The sequence below is a fragment of the Rhyacophila brunnea genome, unplaced genomic scaffold, assembly GCF_057557595.1.
Source record: "Rhyacophila brunnea isolate RB1 unplaced genomic scaffold, BYU_Rbru_1.0 scaffold_6, whole genome shotgun sequence".
In the NCBI taxonomy this organism is placed as follows: Eukaryota; Metazoa; Arthropoda; class Insecta; order Trichoptera; family Rhyacophilidae; genus Rhyacophila; species Rhyacophila brunnea.
Window position 1 is genome coordinate 13,136,334 of NW_028233276.1, and position 17,594 is coordinate 13,153,927.

At 33.2% G+C, this 17,594-nt stretch overlaps 2 protein-coding genes across 2 annotated transcripts in view; both read right to left on the reverse strand.

The window, feature by feature from the left end:
* LOC147065216 (uncharacterized) overlaps positions 1–12,745 on the reverse strand; it is a 62,487-nt gene extending 49,742 nt beyond the window's left edge. The window contains exon 1 of the mRNA XM_085956688.1: positions 12,419–12,745. The gene's annotated coding sequence lies outside the window, so the exon portion shown is untranslated. The remainder of the gene's footprint in view (positions 1–12,418) is intronic.
* Positions 1–17,594, reverse strand: part of LOC147065215 (potassium voltage-gated channel subfamily KQT member 1-like) — a 306,976-nt gene that overhangs the window by 208,699 nt on the left and 80,683 nt on the right. The gene's annotated exons all lie outside the window — the stretch shown is intronic.

The following is a 17,594-nucleotide window of genomic DNA, read 5'->3' on the forward strand; positions in this document are numbered from 1 at the left end:
TTTGCATGCCAATACAGATGAAATAAGTTCGGAAAATAAAGCTAAAGGATTGCGAAATAATACATATTATTATACGTTATAATACATAGAAAAATTAATCATATATTAGATAGGAATTTTATTTTGAGTGTGCCTGTTGTCATATTTTGGTTACTTTATGATACCTGAAGGGCATGGGAGAAGTGGTACCAATGGTATGGTATAACTATAATTACTGTAACTGGTGTGTTAAAATAAGCAAATAAGTCAAAATTATGTGAAATTGAGTCACGCTTATAGAGGTTTTACCCAACGGACATGTTATTGTCTATGGTCATTTTTAGAGCATAGACAATAACGAGACGGAAACGAACAGTGTTGTCAAAGCAAACTTCAAAAATGTAGACATTACGAGATGTTCGGCCTTATCTTAAAATATCCAAGTTAAATATAAACCTGTACGTGTAAATCATAGATTAATTTACTTTCGTGTTATCCTGCCATGTAATGTCACCAGTTTAATTGTGTTTGATACAAAACAAAATAAATACCCACACGTGTTTCCTTCCTCCACATTGACTGCTGACTAGATAATTACTTTTTAATTACCACATTTAAATAGCATGCTAATTATATCGAATGGCCATCTGTTCGTTACGCGATAGGTGCGTCTTTAGCGTCCAATGACTTAATTGGTACTAATATAATATCGTATCACACACCCAAACGCAACCCTTTGAATATAATACATCAACGGGGGGGGGGGGGAGTAAGATGACATACTCCAAATAACCCCCGATATTTAGTAAAGCCGCGTTGACACGATCCAAGTTGACTTGGACCGAGCGCACTCGTACGAGACAGCTTCATACTAATTACTTATACCCAAGCTAACTTTTTTGAGTAGGATGCGGTCCGAGCAGCTTGGATAGGAGTAATTAGTATGAAGCTATCTCGTACGAGTGCACTCGGTCCAAGTCAACTTGGATCGTACTTGGATCGTGCCAACGCGGCTTAACTAACATAAAATTTTTATTACAAGGATTAACATACTAGGATATTACGTAGTATTTTTCTTCTTTCCTAATATTCCGAATATATCTCTAGATAAACAATACTGTGATGAGTGATGAATGTGATGATGACTTGTGATTATCTCATTTTAAATAATAAAAACAATGTAACGCGAAGTATTTCGCCACTATAGACAATGTCAGAAAAATAATATTCTATGTATACCTTCTTGTTATGGCAATGGACCAAATAAAGGATATGAATGGGTTTTGAAAACAAAATAAACCTAAACAATGACTGCTGAAACGGGATCACCCCAAGGCACTCAGCTGCTCCCACGACAAATCAAGAAACGATAAAAAATATACATAAATCTTTTCAACACAAAGAGTAACTGTGTTACGTTCGTGTAAAGTTCCCATATTGCAACTGACGCTTAGGCCATCCCTCAGTATATGTAAGTCTTAAGCCGCGTGGACACGGTCCAAGTACGATCCAAGTTGACTTGGACCGAGCGCACTCGGATACCTACTCGGACGTAACTCGTAACGTGGCAACCGGTCATCCAAGCGCACTTGGATGACGGCGTCCGATCTAAGTGAACTTGGACCGCGTCGGTACTGTTCTTATATTGTACTCTATAGAAATAAAGTAAAAAAAGTGTATGGTCACCGTAGTTATAGTAAAATTTCCAGGGTATGTTAATATTATTCTAAATATTTAGTTTATTGTAAAGGTGTAGATTACATTCTTATTAAGATCTAAAAATTCGATATGTAATTTATAATCGGGCGCCATTTTGATTGTGTAGATCGATAAAATGGCGCGAAATGTCAAATAAAAGAAAACGTTGTTCCACTACAAAACCAAAAGGTTAGCTAGTTTGCAAGTGGCATGGCTGCCGACTGGCGGCTAAAGGCACGCTAAGCCGACATGAATAAACATGTTTGAAAGGAAAAAAACACATTCCAGCTGAAAACTCACAGTGAGTAGGTACTATAATATAGGTATCTACTATACCAGCAAAACCGAAGCGCAAGGTAGTCAACCTTTTCCACCAATTTTAATGTCAATCGATATTTAGAAAAACTCTCAATTTGATACCTCTTACATATATAAGAAAATGGCGTCTGACAATAATTATTGCTAAATAGGACACTTGCCCATTGAATTCTGGGCCTTCCCGAGCTCATTCGTACAAATTTACGTAATTAAACATATAAATAGCTATACATGTACTTGAAAAATGAACTGTATAATAAATGTATATAATGTGTTTATATGTCATTGTTATCATATTCTATCAAATAGCTGATCGCCAAATATTTTTTTTTAATAAATTATACATAATTTGCAAAATATATAGTTTTAAATAATGAACTCTACTTATATTGCAAAGAAAGTGATTTTGTCAGGCGACATCGACCATCGGACCCAATTGGTCTAACCCGGCAATGACGGTGTTCGGAAATTGAATTTTAGTTCATATAATTAATTATATTAGTAAGATGTTTATATACTTACCTATATCAATGTTAGAATTTTAAACTTATTTCTTTATAATATTATTAATCTACCTGTTTGTAAAAGGGATGTTATTATATTAATTTGATTATCTACTACACGTCCGTTTTATTTATTATAATGGTTAATGTTCTCTCTAAAATATTTGACTAATACTTGGTATTGCTTAGTAAAACTTCAACTGACAAACTTGTTCTCACTGGTATACTAAATTCCATATACCTTGACTCAAGCCGCAATGACTCTCATCTCACCAAGATATGGAAAAATCACAGTATCACAAAAATTACTATAAACTCCTTAAAGCCGCGTTGACACGGTCCAAGTACGGTCCAAGTGTCCAAGGTTCAACCATCCAAGTGACAGCTTCATACTAATTATTCCTATCCAAGCTAACTTGGATGAGTAGGACGCAGTCCAAGTAGCTTGGATGGCACTCGGTCCAAGTGTACTTGGATCGTACTTGGACCGTGTCAACGCGCTTTAAAACATTCATATTTTTAATCTTTCTATACGGCATTGAAACCTGGACTATCAGAGAATCCGATGGAAATAGAATTGATGCATTCAAGGTGTGGTGCCTGGCGGAGAATGCTACAGATCCTATGGACAGCCAGGCGTATAAATGTCTCTGCGTTCTCACACCTACAAGAAAGCGTCTGAATCAACAATAACTGAAGCAACAATATCAGTGTGTGATCGCTTTAGATAGAAGAAGATTATTGGCAACGCTTTTAATTTCATTGATCTTGTGAAATGATTTACATATTTTGTATTTGTCATTAATAAAATCTAGATTATGCTTTATGCACTCGAAAAACTTAATAACGACTAATTGTACTCCAAATTAAGGATGTACATCATAGATGTTTCTAGACTAATCACACGTAACCAAATAATATGTAATTTGTATTATAGTATAGTGGAAAAACTTGACCTTGACATTGTGCAGATTGCGATTTATGCTACTGCACACGAATTAATTTAATTATTGTTATCATTATTATTTCTGATTGCATCGTTTTTGCTCGCTTGGCGTCGATATAACTACGTCATATTTTCTGTCAAAACTATCAAACTTCACACGCTTATATGGTATGTTTATACCTATATATATGATGTGCCAAATTCACTACTCACTTTACGTTCATCACGTAACAATAACGATCTGTTTCCTATTATTATACGATTCGGTGACCTACATACGTGTAATTAACATGAGATATAGGTGAAGCGATTATATCAATGGTATACCATGTGTTATATTCCACTATTATAATTATGTCATCATCTTAATCATCTAATAAATAATATTCTAATATCATCCCGGGACCGTATTTGAAAACCACTTCCTCGGAATGAATAATGGCTCACGTGCCGTAGGTTTTTCAGCAATATAAGCATAACATAGCGGGGAAACGATAAACGAATATACAAAGGAACCTGCATGATAAAAACAGCCTTATTACGCCGGAAAACGAACGTAAAAACTAATTTTTCCATGCATAACTAAATTTTAGTGAAACTTATTTCGCTATATTCGTATAACAATGAGCAGTTAACGGATAACAATGGTATTCTTAAAATATGGTTACTTTTTACACAAAGCAAGTGTCGATTTTAATGGCTTTATATTGATTTTTCAAAAAATATAAAATTATTATAAACTTGCTTTGTTAGTGGATCAGTCCTGGACAAATGCAGTCATACAGTTATAACCAGGGAACCCAGAAATAACTGCCATAAATTGTACTTATTAAATTTTGGATGCGGTAGCAAGAAAGTTTTATCCTAGACTGTGAAGAAATATGAGATAAACTTTAACATGTTTTAAAGAATATGTTATTTTATAATAGTTACATCATATGTATTAAGTCAGTCACTTAACCGAAATGTGCATTCAACATTAGTATATATTTGAGGATATTCCGGAGGCTTTGTATATCAAGAATTTTGTGACCAGGCCTATTCTAACATATCACTTAACATAAAAAAAAGTTAATTATTGTGATTAATATATCACATTTATCACTTTACGTATTCTGGCGGCTAATTATGTAAAAAAGTTAACCGTCTGAACTGTCAAAAGGTGATATCTTTTAACAGCGCTCTCTTGGCCGTGCCATCTTTGAGAAGGAGAAAGAGTATGTCAATTTTACATATTGAGAATTGAGACGCAAGATCTGACTGTTGTGCTGCAATCGCAATGACATGACTAATATAATTGTAGGTTATGTTGATATGTCTGACGTATCAATACAAAATTCTTGTATTTGGCTCATTATCGACTAGATGGCGCTGGTTCCGTTTTGTCTTATCCACTTGGGTTCGGCAGCACGAGCATATCCGAATTTGACCGATATGTCTACCAACCTACATTATCACTGTATTATGAAATATAGATAGCGGCCGATAACTGTTTTGTTTATGTAATCCCTTCCGTGTTAATTTTGACCAATAAAAATAACTGAAACTTGCTAAAGTGATAATCGTTAAGGATAGACTTGCTGACCGTCATTAAGTTATAAGCAAACCCCGGCTTCAAAATGTTGTTCTATGGCAACTATCTTTGTTCTATCTTCTATATATTTTATCTTACAAATCTGTTCTGTGGCGGTAACCAAGAGATACTGAACACCTGTTGTGAATACCATCGAATTGACGATGTTTTCAGAATGCAAACCACATATTCTGGGAATTTCCACGGAAAGGGAAGAAGAGCTGCCCAGGTTAGACCCATCAGACTGTCCGACCTGGTCGATACAACTGCCAATTTTGTTACATTTAGAAAATTTGCAGGGTTATACTAGAACGTGAAGATTTCTTCACTTAGATTTTTGTGCAGTTTTGTATAAGTTTTAAGTTAATTATTAAGCCTTTTAATTTTGCCTCTACGTGATCCTCTCTTACATGGGTATTTTTAACTTAAAGTCATGTAAATTCAGTTAAAACACATTTGGGTCCATGGTGACCTCAGTCATTAAAAAAAATGATGCTTCACTACCAAATGTAGGGTCCCGTGATCCGCCCGATTAAGACCGGGTGTGGTGCGGGGAAGGTGAAGCCATTAATATCAATTAAGATTTTTGAAGCATGGCGGATATACATAACAGAAAAAATCTAGGGATAGAAAAAGTTTTCTTCTAGCAGTGGGTCGAGTAGGCAGCAGCTGATGATTCTATAAGATAGTCAGTAAAAACATTATTTTTGTCATTTTTGGAGTGCAGTATTCAATAATTAAAGATGTTGTCAACTATTTAAAACTATAAAGCTACTACGAGAATGGTAAGTTATACTATAGGTCAGTGGCGAAGGGTGACTTTTGGAAAGAGGTAGGCTGTGGAGATCTGATAAAAAGAGCACACTTGTCAGGTATACTTACGAGAATAGTACAATATTTACTACTAATGAATAGGTACACACTAGTAAATGACAACGACACACTAATTCAATGAAACTTCAAAAACTCATTGACGACATGAGCGATTTGTTTAAATTACGTATTTTTCAAAACATGTATACCCATCAAAAATCATTACATAAAATTTATTTTTATTTATAAAAACAATCTATACTTACTTATTTATTAATATTAGATTAAACGCCGTTGAAATTATTTTTTTAATTATCTAATTATTAATGATTTTGGACAAAGTGCGCAGTCGTGACAACATTATTATGCGCGAATATTTTAGGCTCTGCGATAGGAGCTTACCTTATTTCGTACAAATCAGCAGACTTGCTGAGGTTACGAGACGTAAAGTCCATACGAAGAAAATTCAGAATTATTTCACACATAATCGGAGATTTATTTATGTCGAGACGTCGCGGCGTTTATTATTTATTTACGGTGCGGTGTGGTATATTTTTTAATACCTTTGCAGTTGTTTTGTAAACTGTGTAATACTGTTAATACATTCCTACATATACGACATCTCTCGTTGGCAAAATAAATTATTTTTATATAACATAAAATAATGAAGTGATTAAATATATAAATATGTCAATATGCAATTAAAAAATATTTTTCTTAAGAAGGTAGGCTTTAAATAATCGCCTAGTATGGAGTCTTCACCACTGCTATAGGTAGTACTAATCCGTTCAATGCTACTAAAAGTCAGTTTTTAACTAGGATACTAAACGTCTTATTCGATTACTATACTAGTATACATAATATTACATACTAATAGATGAAGAAATAATTTAGAACTTTTTGCAGTGAATGTTTGATTTTTGTAGTATGGTTGGATTGGTAGATATGTAAAAAATATTATTATCTTTGTTGGCAGTATTGAATGCACTGTGTGAAAATGAAAGCTTGTTGTTGAGGTTTTATTTTGGATACATGTTTATATAGTATGTTCAATTTCTCGTGACTATCCATCTAACTTCTAAGTAATGATGGTTTATTGTATAAAAATCTGTGAATAGCTTTGAATGCGGAGGATAAAAGTATGAAATAAAATACGAGGCAAATCTACTATTATTATACTAACTACCAAGGGAAAAACCCATCCAAGGATGTAGGTACAAAAAATATGTAAATTCTTTTTTATTATTAGACCTTTTACATATACCTACTTTAGGAATGTGGCCCGTTTAAAATAACAAAAAAAGATTCTCCAAAATCTTTCTATAAAGTAGGTCAATTTTTAATCAATTGATAAGGAAAATATATTGCGTATAAATGTTAGCCACTTGATCAACCTGTTAGGCCCATAGTCTGACTCCAAACACAAATTTAAAATAATTAATATGTGTATTTGTCAGACCCTGGATTCGAACCCAAGATATTATAAATTGACATGTTACCGCTCGACCAACGAGGGCCGTGGGAGTGGGGCAAGTAAATATTTTTGTGTATTATCCTATAACTTTATAATACTCGTAATAAACACATTTTTGGATACACTAAAATGTGAATAATATGCTGTCTTATCAAAATGGTTTCAAATTTTGGCTTGTGTAGCCCTAGTTGGGAATTACCACTTTATCATAGTGATAAATTCATAATACTTATATCAGAAAGTAGTTTTCAAATTCGGCCAAATGTACATTTTGACAAAGTGAAAAAATGCGATATTTTCATGTTCTGTTCTACCTATAAGATCTGTGCCTATTAGAAATAAAACAAACACGACGACCTCTTATCACCTCCATAACGTATGTAATTAATCACGGTACTAAAACTTGATTGATACTAAAAATAAACCACTTGGATTTATCCACTTTTGAAAATTAGACCCATATTTAGTAGGTTTTTTAAGCGATTTGATGTTGAATTTACTTCAGAATTCGAATACTGAAAATCACACTGCCATTAAAAAGTAAACTATTTTAAAAATTATATACCTACGTACTCATAGATACGAGATTTGATCATTATTTAGTTTAGACTCTTGACCTTGTGATTCTTCGACCGATATTTTATTACAACGTTTTTCTTAGTTCTTATTCTTATTTGTTCGGTACAAATCTTGCAATCGATTTTTAACTAACTTCCCGACTAGCTAGACATTTGAAACTTTTAGAATATATCAGAACACGATGCCAATGTATTTTTCAATACTTTTAGCCATTTTTAGGTAGAATTGAATTCATTTTCAGTTAATTCTGTTTTGTATGAAAAGTTATTTTGACACCATTATTGGTTGCTAGGGAGTCTGGGGTCCTAGCAACTAAATTATAATATATACGTACGTTAAATGGCATTTCAGTATTATTTCTACCAAGTACATTTTTTTTGATCGTTTAAACTAGTCAAGTCAAGTTTATATGTTTCAACAGAAAATTTTAAAACGTTGTAGGTATATAAAAAGTTCTTTTTATCTTGTATTTATTATCGATAAATTTACACTTTAGCCGAATGAAAAATATTCATTCGATGAATATTCAATTCAAGTATGTATGCGTTTTGCTTCTGCATTCATAATCAATTAATTAATTATTCATTTTATATTATTTATTATCATGACGTATTTTTTGACCTTATCGCGTGACTTATTATTTGAGCAACAGTACAATATTATTTGTACAGCCACTCATTGATAACAACTTGTCAACCAATGCTAGACGTTTTTAATTGGACAACGGGCAAACCAATGCGCCGATTGCCCATTGACTTCAATGCTGTCTTATTGCCATATTATGTTTTATATTAATTATTACAGTACAAGTTATATGTAAATTTGTCTGAAAAAACCAGAGTATGTAGTCGCTAGTATACCTGTGGGTCTATTCTATACTTATCGATCACTAAATTGATAAATAGTATCAAACTTAGGGTAGGTTTGTATCAAAATATTAGCACTTATTGTAACAATTACACGAAGCCGGTTTTTATTGTTGCAATAAGTGCGATATTTTAACAGCAGCAAGATAGGTGCTGTTAAAATATAGCACTTATTGCAACAATAAAAACCGGCTTCGTGTAATTGTTACAATAAGTGCTAATATTTTGATACAAACCTACCCTAAGTTTGATAATATTTTTCACTTTATCACTTTAGCGGTCGATAAGCATAGAATAGACCCACTGGGGTAGATCTAGACTGCAGCAATACTCAACCTGCGGCCCTTTAAGCTTTTATATGCGGCCCGAAACACATTTATTATCAGGAACATGATTTTTAAAAATCTGGCTTTCAAAATTTCGTATATCTTGAGATTCGTTTCGACGCATAAATAGTGACACCCGAAGAGGATTGTCATTATACTCATTATGGTCCACATCAGATCTGGTATTGGTGGTGGTGTTGCTATTGCACACGCTAGATTTATTCCCAAATAACAAATATTTGACAGACAAGAACGCGCGCAAATAATTTTGCTTGTGGCAACACATAAATGTTTGACAGCTCCAGAGTTAAACGCGTCAGTGTTGTGGCTTTGTAATTCTTGACGAACAGATATGTACTTATATTATTATTCTGTTTTAGTTTATAATTTTTAAAATCTCAAAAATGTTTTGTAAAAAGGGGGGGTTTCATGATTTTTTTCGCCACACCTGTAGTGATGGGGCCCGCGTTAATTAACAAATATATGTATTTGGCCCGAAGAAAAAAAAAGTTGAGTATCATTGATCTAGACTCTGGAGTAAAGCTAGGCTGGAGTGCTTTTGGCCGCCTGAATACTGTCTTCAAAAGTGACCTTCCACTGTGCCTAAAGCGCAAAGTGTTCAACCAGTGTATGCTTCCCGTCATCACATATGCGTGTGAGACATGGACCCTAAGTAAAAGAGAGATCCAGAAACTAAGAGTAGCACAACGTGGTATGGAGAGGTGCATGCTGGGTATAACCCGAAAGGACAAAAAGAGGTATGAGTGGATAAGGAAGCAGACAAGGGTTGGCGATAAGGGGGGACATGCTCGTCGAAGGTGAAAATTGAGTTTTTATTGTATTTTCAAACCATGATCCTGGACACTCCTTAAACGTTGTAGATAATCTATTTATATAATTTTGAAGCCTTATTATCCTTTATAGTTATTTTAAACATTTGATGACTGCATAAAGTATTTTTTATACATAAAATAGTATTCTTTTAAACCTCTCGCTCTAATGTTTTAGAATATAGTCATATTTCGGTACATAACTGTGCAGTGGTGTTAAGATTTTTTACATGTATCAATTTTTAAACGCATTTATGAAACCATTAGTATAATTTATGACGAGATAATTTTTGTAAAATATTCACGATAAAAAATTATATTGATAATCTCTGTGATCCCAAATTTGACAAGAATAAGGCATTTTATTATTCAAAAAATCGGCAAGATTAACACATTTGAAGATGATTCTAAAAATACTTATTATAAGCTATGTCTTTGACCATTCAAATGTGATACCATCGCTCGGTAGATTCTTTACAACCTGCTTGCTCGATGATGACACTGGGCGACTTTATAGGCAGATTGTAAATTCGCCTACAAGCAGCTCGTAAAGTAGCTCAATGCCATTGACGCTTTATGAAAAAATTAAATTAAATTGCAAATAACTGCAGGTAAATAAGTACAACTTAAACACAATGTTCAATGTTGCCAACATAAAAATGACTAATTCAGTTATACTTAAAACTTTCTGAAATCAAGTGGCATAATACAAAAACTACAGGTATTTCAATCTCTTGGTATCAATGCTTTTAATGTAAAAAATATTTATGATCTTAATCCGTCTTATTTTATGTCACGTAGTAGGTATGATATTTTAACGTTATTTTTACAATTACATACTTGCTATTTATTAGTCAATGCCTATTTCATTATGACGTTGTACAAAAGGGGTGAAAGATGTTGAAACACTTGAAACGTCATTGAAATCACTTTCCTAGAAACCTTCCTCACAATACTATTATTTTGACATATATTATATTTGGCTAAGCATTCATCATACATCAATAAAATGGCAACTTATTCATGAAGCAAGTTGTTGTAGGTACCTATAGGCATAATATTATACATCTCGGAAATGGGTCAATATATTTGCATAAAATTTTGTTTAGTTTTGATTTGTTGATGATGATTTGTTTTGTAGTTTATGTAATTTCTATTAGATAGTATCAACGTACATAATTTTATGAATGAATGATCCATGTTTAGCATCATACGGAGACACAAAATGAATGTAAAACAAAGTGATAAAAAAAGAAAATTGAGCGAATTGATTAAAATAGAAGTTGGGTAGGAATACAGGCTCGAATGTCAAAATCTTTTTATCAAATTTGATTGCACGATCAAACAATTTAGTAGCAACGTAAATATATAACTAAGGATATTATAAAATGTGTACGAAAATCTTTATCTTTCATATTCATACTATCGACCGAAGGTACTTGATGGAATTTAAATTTAAAATCTAATGGATTTAAGTTTTGTACTATTCCATTAAGGTCGTTTTTGGGTATGTCTTTGGCTTTGATGAGTGTACACGGTGCCTGAAGATGCCGAAAGGCGAAACCTGGGTCGCAAAAAACGACTTTAATGGAATAGTATAAAACTTAAATCCATTAGACTTTATCTTTCAGTTAAAAACTGCACCATTTCATGATGGTGCAAAAAAGAGATAGTTCGATATTTGAAATAAATATTAATGAAACTAAACGTTTCAGTAAAGGAAAGAAAAATTTGGCCAATAATACATAGGTGTCCATTTAGTGTTGACATACATCCTTAGATATCATATTTATTATTATAGGGCACCTATTTACAGTTCCCCCAATGGTTAATAATGCTAAAATCGTCAACATATTAAGCTTGGATCAACCCATTGCTCGATGAAGGCATCTTCAAGCTACTGCGTTACCACGTGCTTTAACAAAAAATAATTGTATCGTTGATTAATCTGTTTTGTACTTTGTAAGTTTATAATTGATCAACAAAAAAATAACGTAAGAATAACACTAACTGTCACAAGCTTACTTTTGGTAAATGTGCCGCAGAGGTGGACATGAGATTTTACAACTTTCTTTTTAGAGCAAACCAAACCTAACCTAACATAACCTAACCTAATCTAACCTACCCCAACCTAATATTACCTCATATAATCTTAGTTTGTGATAATCGTGTATCAAAATGTATGACAATTTCAAATTTTCAATTAACGATTATTGGATAAAGTCGATGCGCCGACAGAAAAATGTATTTATTATTATAATTGTCTACATGAAATAAACTGTTTTCGTAAAAAAAAAAATATAAAAGCTCGTGTCCACCTCTGCGTCACAATTACCTTACTTTTTTATAATCAAATACTATTTTTAATAATTTATACGACATCGAGATAACTACAATAATTTGTATTTGAAAGTTATAAATTATAGATAGATACAAGTTATAACAATACAATACATAAATTAAATTATCAAATTTTATAAGTATTGTTAAGTATAAATTTTCGAGTGTCAAACCTTTGTTTATTGATAGATATCCAAAATGATAAAATATACAGAAGAAATTGCACACACAAAGAAAAACACTAAAATACTTTGATAACATAGAGGTTTTTCACATAATTATAAACACAAAACCACTTGATTAAATTAAAATGAGTTACATTATTGAACACACGGAATAAAATAATTTGAAATTCGAATGTGGAACAGTCAGCCGCGGGAAACATGCGCATCGAGTATTTCGCCGCTGTATATGTATTACATTACGTGTAGCGATCAATTTAAAAAGAAAAGTTTAAATTGTGATAAAACCGCGCGTTACACTACACCCACGCCGTCTGGCTGTCCAGAACCAACTGTTGGATCAGTAAGAATCTAGTTGGTTTGGACAGGACAAAGCCTCGACGAGGGGAATGAATCGACTGGCGGCAAGAGCGACGCGAGGGGGTGCCAGGGTGAGAAAATCGCAGGCTGTCTCGCTTGCCCACAGTCGTAGAGAAAGGTGGCTTTTGAAAAAAATATGAAAATCAAATTTCTCTTGAAAAAAAATACTTATTAATCGTGGATCACTCCAACAGAATGATATCACTTTGGCCACGTTCTATTTATTGTCGCATGAGATAATAATACCTAGTTGCTTAGATCTATATTTGATTTATTTTATTCAACACATAAAATGTATGTCACAACATCATGCACTAACGTATTCCACTGCACAAGGCACTGGTTACTTATATCAGGGGCTCCGGGTTCACCACCCAAAGATACCACATTGCATATTTGTGATTTTCCTAAGCCTAGGTGTTTCTGTGATTATTTTGCTACTGCTACACTACTGTAATTATTCTTTATTCTCTATTATTAAATAAGATGACAGGGAGTCAGAGAGGCATTTATTTTTAGTAAAATCAGCTGCTGTAAACATCGGATTCAGAAAAATGAAATTAAAACAAAATACATGCCATTTCTCCATAGTGAATCAATAAAAATGATAATAGCCTTATCATTGGCAACGATGTTTTTGAAACTGTGGAGTCATTTATTTATTTCGGGTAAAGAATAAATTAAAAGACGAAATAAATTGCCGTTTCAACCTCGCCAATAGGTGCTGTTTTGGTCTCCAAGTAGTTTTTACAAATGGGACACTCAAGGAAAAGAAAAAACAACTCCATATAAAACTCTCTTGCATCCAGTATTAATACTTTGGACGCTGAAGACGCACCTATCGCGTGATGACCAGGCGGCCGATCGATGTAATTAATGTGCATTTTAAAGGTGATAATTAAAAAATCATTACCTAGTCATTATTATCATTATCTAGCTATACCTGAGCTGAGGCATGGTATAAAAAGATCGTAACTATGCGACGCGCGGATTCTGCTAATAACGCGTGCCGAACGGAACATAATTTGTCATAAAAATTCAACATGCGTCCATTTAGTATTATGTTTATTGTTATATTAGTAATAATAATAATAATATATTCATTGACATGTTTGCTTTTTCGAATACTTTTTAGTCATCTTTACACAGTATAAGAATATATACTTACGACGTCATCACAAAAAAACGACGTGCTCCCACCTCGAATGCCGCTCGGCGATTGGCAACGATGCGAAATTTCGTCCCACCTAATTGTTGAAAACTATTTTCCGTTTCACTTATGTATGCTCTTAAGGTAATAACCAGAATGCTAGGCACTCAACAGACAGGATATCTTTGAGAGCAGAGTATTGAGAAGAATCTTTGAGGCTGTTCAAGAAGATTACATTTGAATGTCGAGGTATAGTGAGAAGTTGTACACACTTTATGGGGGCGAAAAGATCATGTAGACTGTAGAGTATGTGAAAGAAAAAAAAGAGTATAAGACTTTGCAGGATAAAAATAAATATGCTATCATAAGATCATATTATATATAGCTGCAATTAAATATAACTCGTATAAAAATAACCACTGTTTTAATGAATTATCATCAATATTAGTCATATTATAATATTAGTCAACGCGGCATAAGCGTTGGACTATAAAGCCGTGGGTCCCAGGTTCGAATCCTGGGTCTGGCAAGTACACATATTGTTTTTCAATTTGTGTGTGTCAGGGTATGGACCTAATAGGTTGAGCAAGTGGCTGACATCCATTTCTCGTAAAAAACAAAATCTGTCAATACAAACCTCCACTCTGTGGAGGCCCATATGATCCTATCAGGATCGGACATGGTCGGAAAAAAATGAATATATTGTAGAGTGCATGGAATATGCCACACTTTTTGACTTCAGGACTTTGTTAGGAGTAGTTAGTAAGTAAACATGCTAAAAGTCTCTACCCCTGGGGTGAGCTAAAGGCGGGAGGGGGGTCGAAAGGTCCCATTTTTTGGTTTTTCGCTTATATCTCGGAAACGGTGCATGTAGAAAAGAATGTTTGAAATAAAAATGAAAGCTAATTAAATTTTCTATATAATTGTTTCTATACATATCTGTCGAATTCCCAACGGTTTCCGAGATGTACGTTATTAAAAAAATCGATAATTTTCAATGATAATTGGCAGCCAATTTGCTCGTTAGCTGCCAACTATCGTTGACAATTATAATCTAACCTAACAAAGTCCTGAAGTCAAAAATTGTGGCATATTCCATGCACTCTACACCCATCTTTTGAGTACTCATTGACTGGACTATACGTGTTTAATTGAACATTTACTAAATAAGAATAATTTCAATGGAAAAATATTTAATAAGATACGATATGCTTCATTATTATAATTATATAAGTAGCTACTTAGGTGGAACATCCATTTACGTATATGCGAAAACAATCTAATAAAAGTGGGGTGTATGTTTGTTTGGGTATATATAGAAAACTACTTAACCAATATTGATAAAACTTGCAGATTATTGGTACTAATTATTATTAGTAAACAAGTTTAATTTCCAATAAGTATTCGCTACCATTAAGTGCACGTACAAATCGAAAATAAATTTAATCAGACGATAATTAATTAGAAAACATCGAAATTTCTTCGCAATCTTAATATTTTTTGCCTATTTGAAGAATTTTGATAAAAATCTGGTGTATTTTATTAAAACTGAAAAGTTAAACGCGTTGTTAAAACATAATAAAATTTAAACTATAATAGCATATTATGCCAGATTCAATTTATGTAAATTAGATGACTACTAAAAATTGTAAAATTTCTCAAGAAAGACGTTAAGTTAGCTACGATTATAGCATCTCAGAAGCTTGAGTATTCAATTTATTTCCCACGCTTTATACTGATAAAAAATGATACAATGGAGTCAGGTGTAATCCTGCATTAATAATTGAATGGCAATATAGTTATCAAACGCTGAAGGATTTCCTACCCTCTTAAATACCAGTAGCTTTTCTAGCAATCGCAATTCTTATTCTCATTGCAGTATCATATTAGTTATGTATTATTATGAAGCTATTACCAGGAAATTTAATGCAACAACAGAGTCATATTTTAATGGTTTGCGTAAAATAACAAAAAAGCTTTCATAGTCATAAAATATTATTTTTAATAATTTATCATTTGAATTATCAAACAAGCTTTCGCCTACTTTCATTTTTTAAATAATGATTATTGCATTATTATTACTAATATAATAATTTAGTTTACTGGGTCTGTAGTAATCAACACGTGAAATTTGGACCCAATACCCTAAAACTTTGTAGCATTTTACCGGTGAGGTGTTTGACTTGAGTTTTTATCGTACTTGGTTGGGTCAATTATGGCGGCCCTAATATTATATAAATCACTTACCTACCTAACATCATTATCCTTACCAGGCATACTATTAATATGCAGTCATTCTTGAACCGTGTTAATGTAAACACATGTAACCTGTAAAGACGTCATTACGTACACTGATTTTGACGGTCAATCACCGTGCACAGATTTACTCAATAGCCAGTTATCGCGCGAGGGTAGTAGTAGGTACTAATGAGTGAAAACCAGACCACGGAGTCAGTCTCATCATCTTCAGCGCCTGGCATCGTTGGTATAACCCCCCCCCCCAGCATCCGAATCATCCCTGTTCTATTACAAGTGTGTTTATTGATATTTTGACTTATTTGAATAAAAAAATGTCCATGACAGAGAGAAGCTCAGTGAACTAACAACAATTTTAATCAATACAAAAAACGAAAACAAGACAAGAAAGTAATAAAGTTTGCCTTTTTGGTGACCAAGGACGGCCCGATAGCCCATCACGTGGCCCATCATCATGGGCCCCATCACAAAAAGTGATAATAACACTGTGTAAATAAGTAATCAAATCAAAACCTTTATATTTTAAAATAAAGCATTGCCACCAGCGAAACTGTAAATTAAAACAATGCTATCAAAAAAGATTATTATTTTATTTAAAGTTGTTGTAAAAAATGTACTGGTATCAATACCAAGTGTTGTACCACAATCATGGCCCCACAAGGGGGGGGGGGCTGACAGGGCTCTAGCCTGGGGGCCCGGCGAGGCAAGTCAACCAGATAAGTGAGGTAAACACATATCACAAATTTGATTTAATAGTAAAAAAATCGCCTGCGGTGCTATTTTCCTTCACCTATATTATTATTTTAAATTATGTGGTTGTACGATTCAATTTTCAATACTCAACATCTCCATAATTCAAATGGATGTATTAAAATATACAATAAAACACTAAATGTACGCATTATTTTTTCCGCGTACACTTTTTGGAAAACGATACTGTAAAGCAGGGGGGGCAAACTTTTTGGATGGAGGGCCAAATTCAAGAATTCAAAATGAGCGGCGGGCCGCAAGTAAAATACCATTTTTAGATATACACTATTTATTATCACGAAAAATAAACATTACAAAAAAAAATGAGAAGAATGAAACTGTTGTGCATTTTTAAACATTTTTTTTAAATTCAGGTGTTAATTTTGTAGTTGACATTCTCAAAACTGCTTGTAAATGGGCATCGGAGATATTTGATCGTAAATAATTTTTATTGAGGTTCATGATCGAAAATGTTTGTTCACATATAGGTTGATCCAAAAATAACGAACAATTTTCTTGCAATAATATTTAAGACGGTTGAATTTGTCTGAATTAAGGGCATTGTAAAATTTGGAGATTTCTTCACGACGATGCAATTCTCTTAAATCAGTGTCACAATGTAGATCAATAATCTCAAGTTGTAGCTCTGTC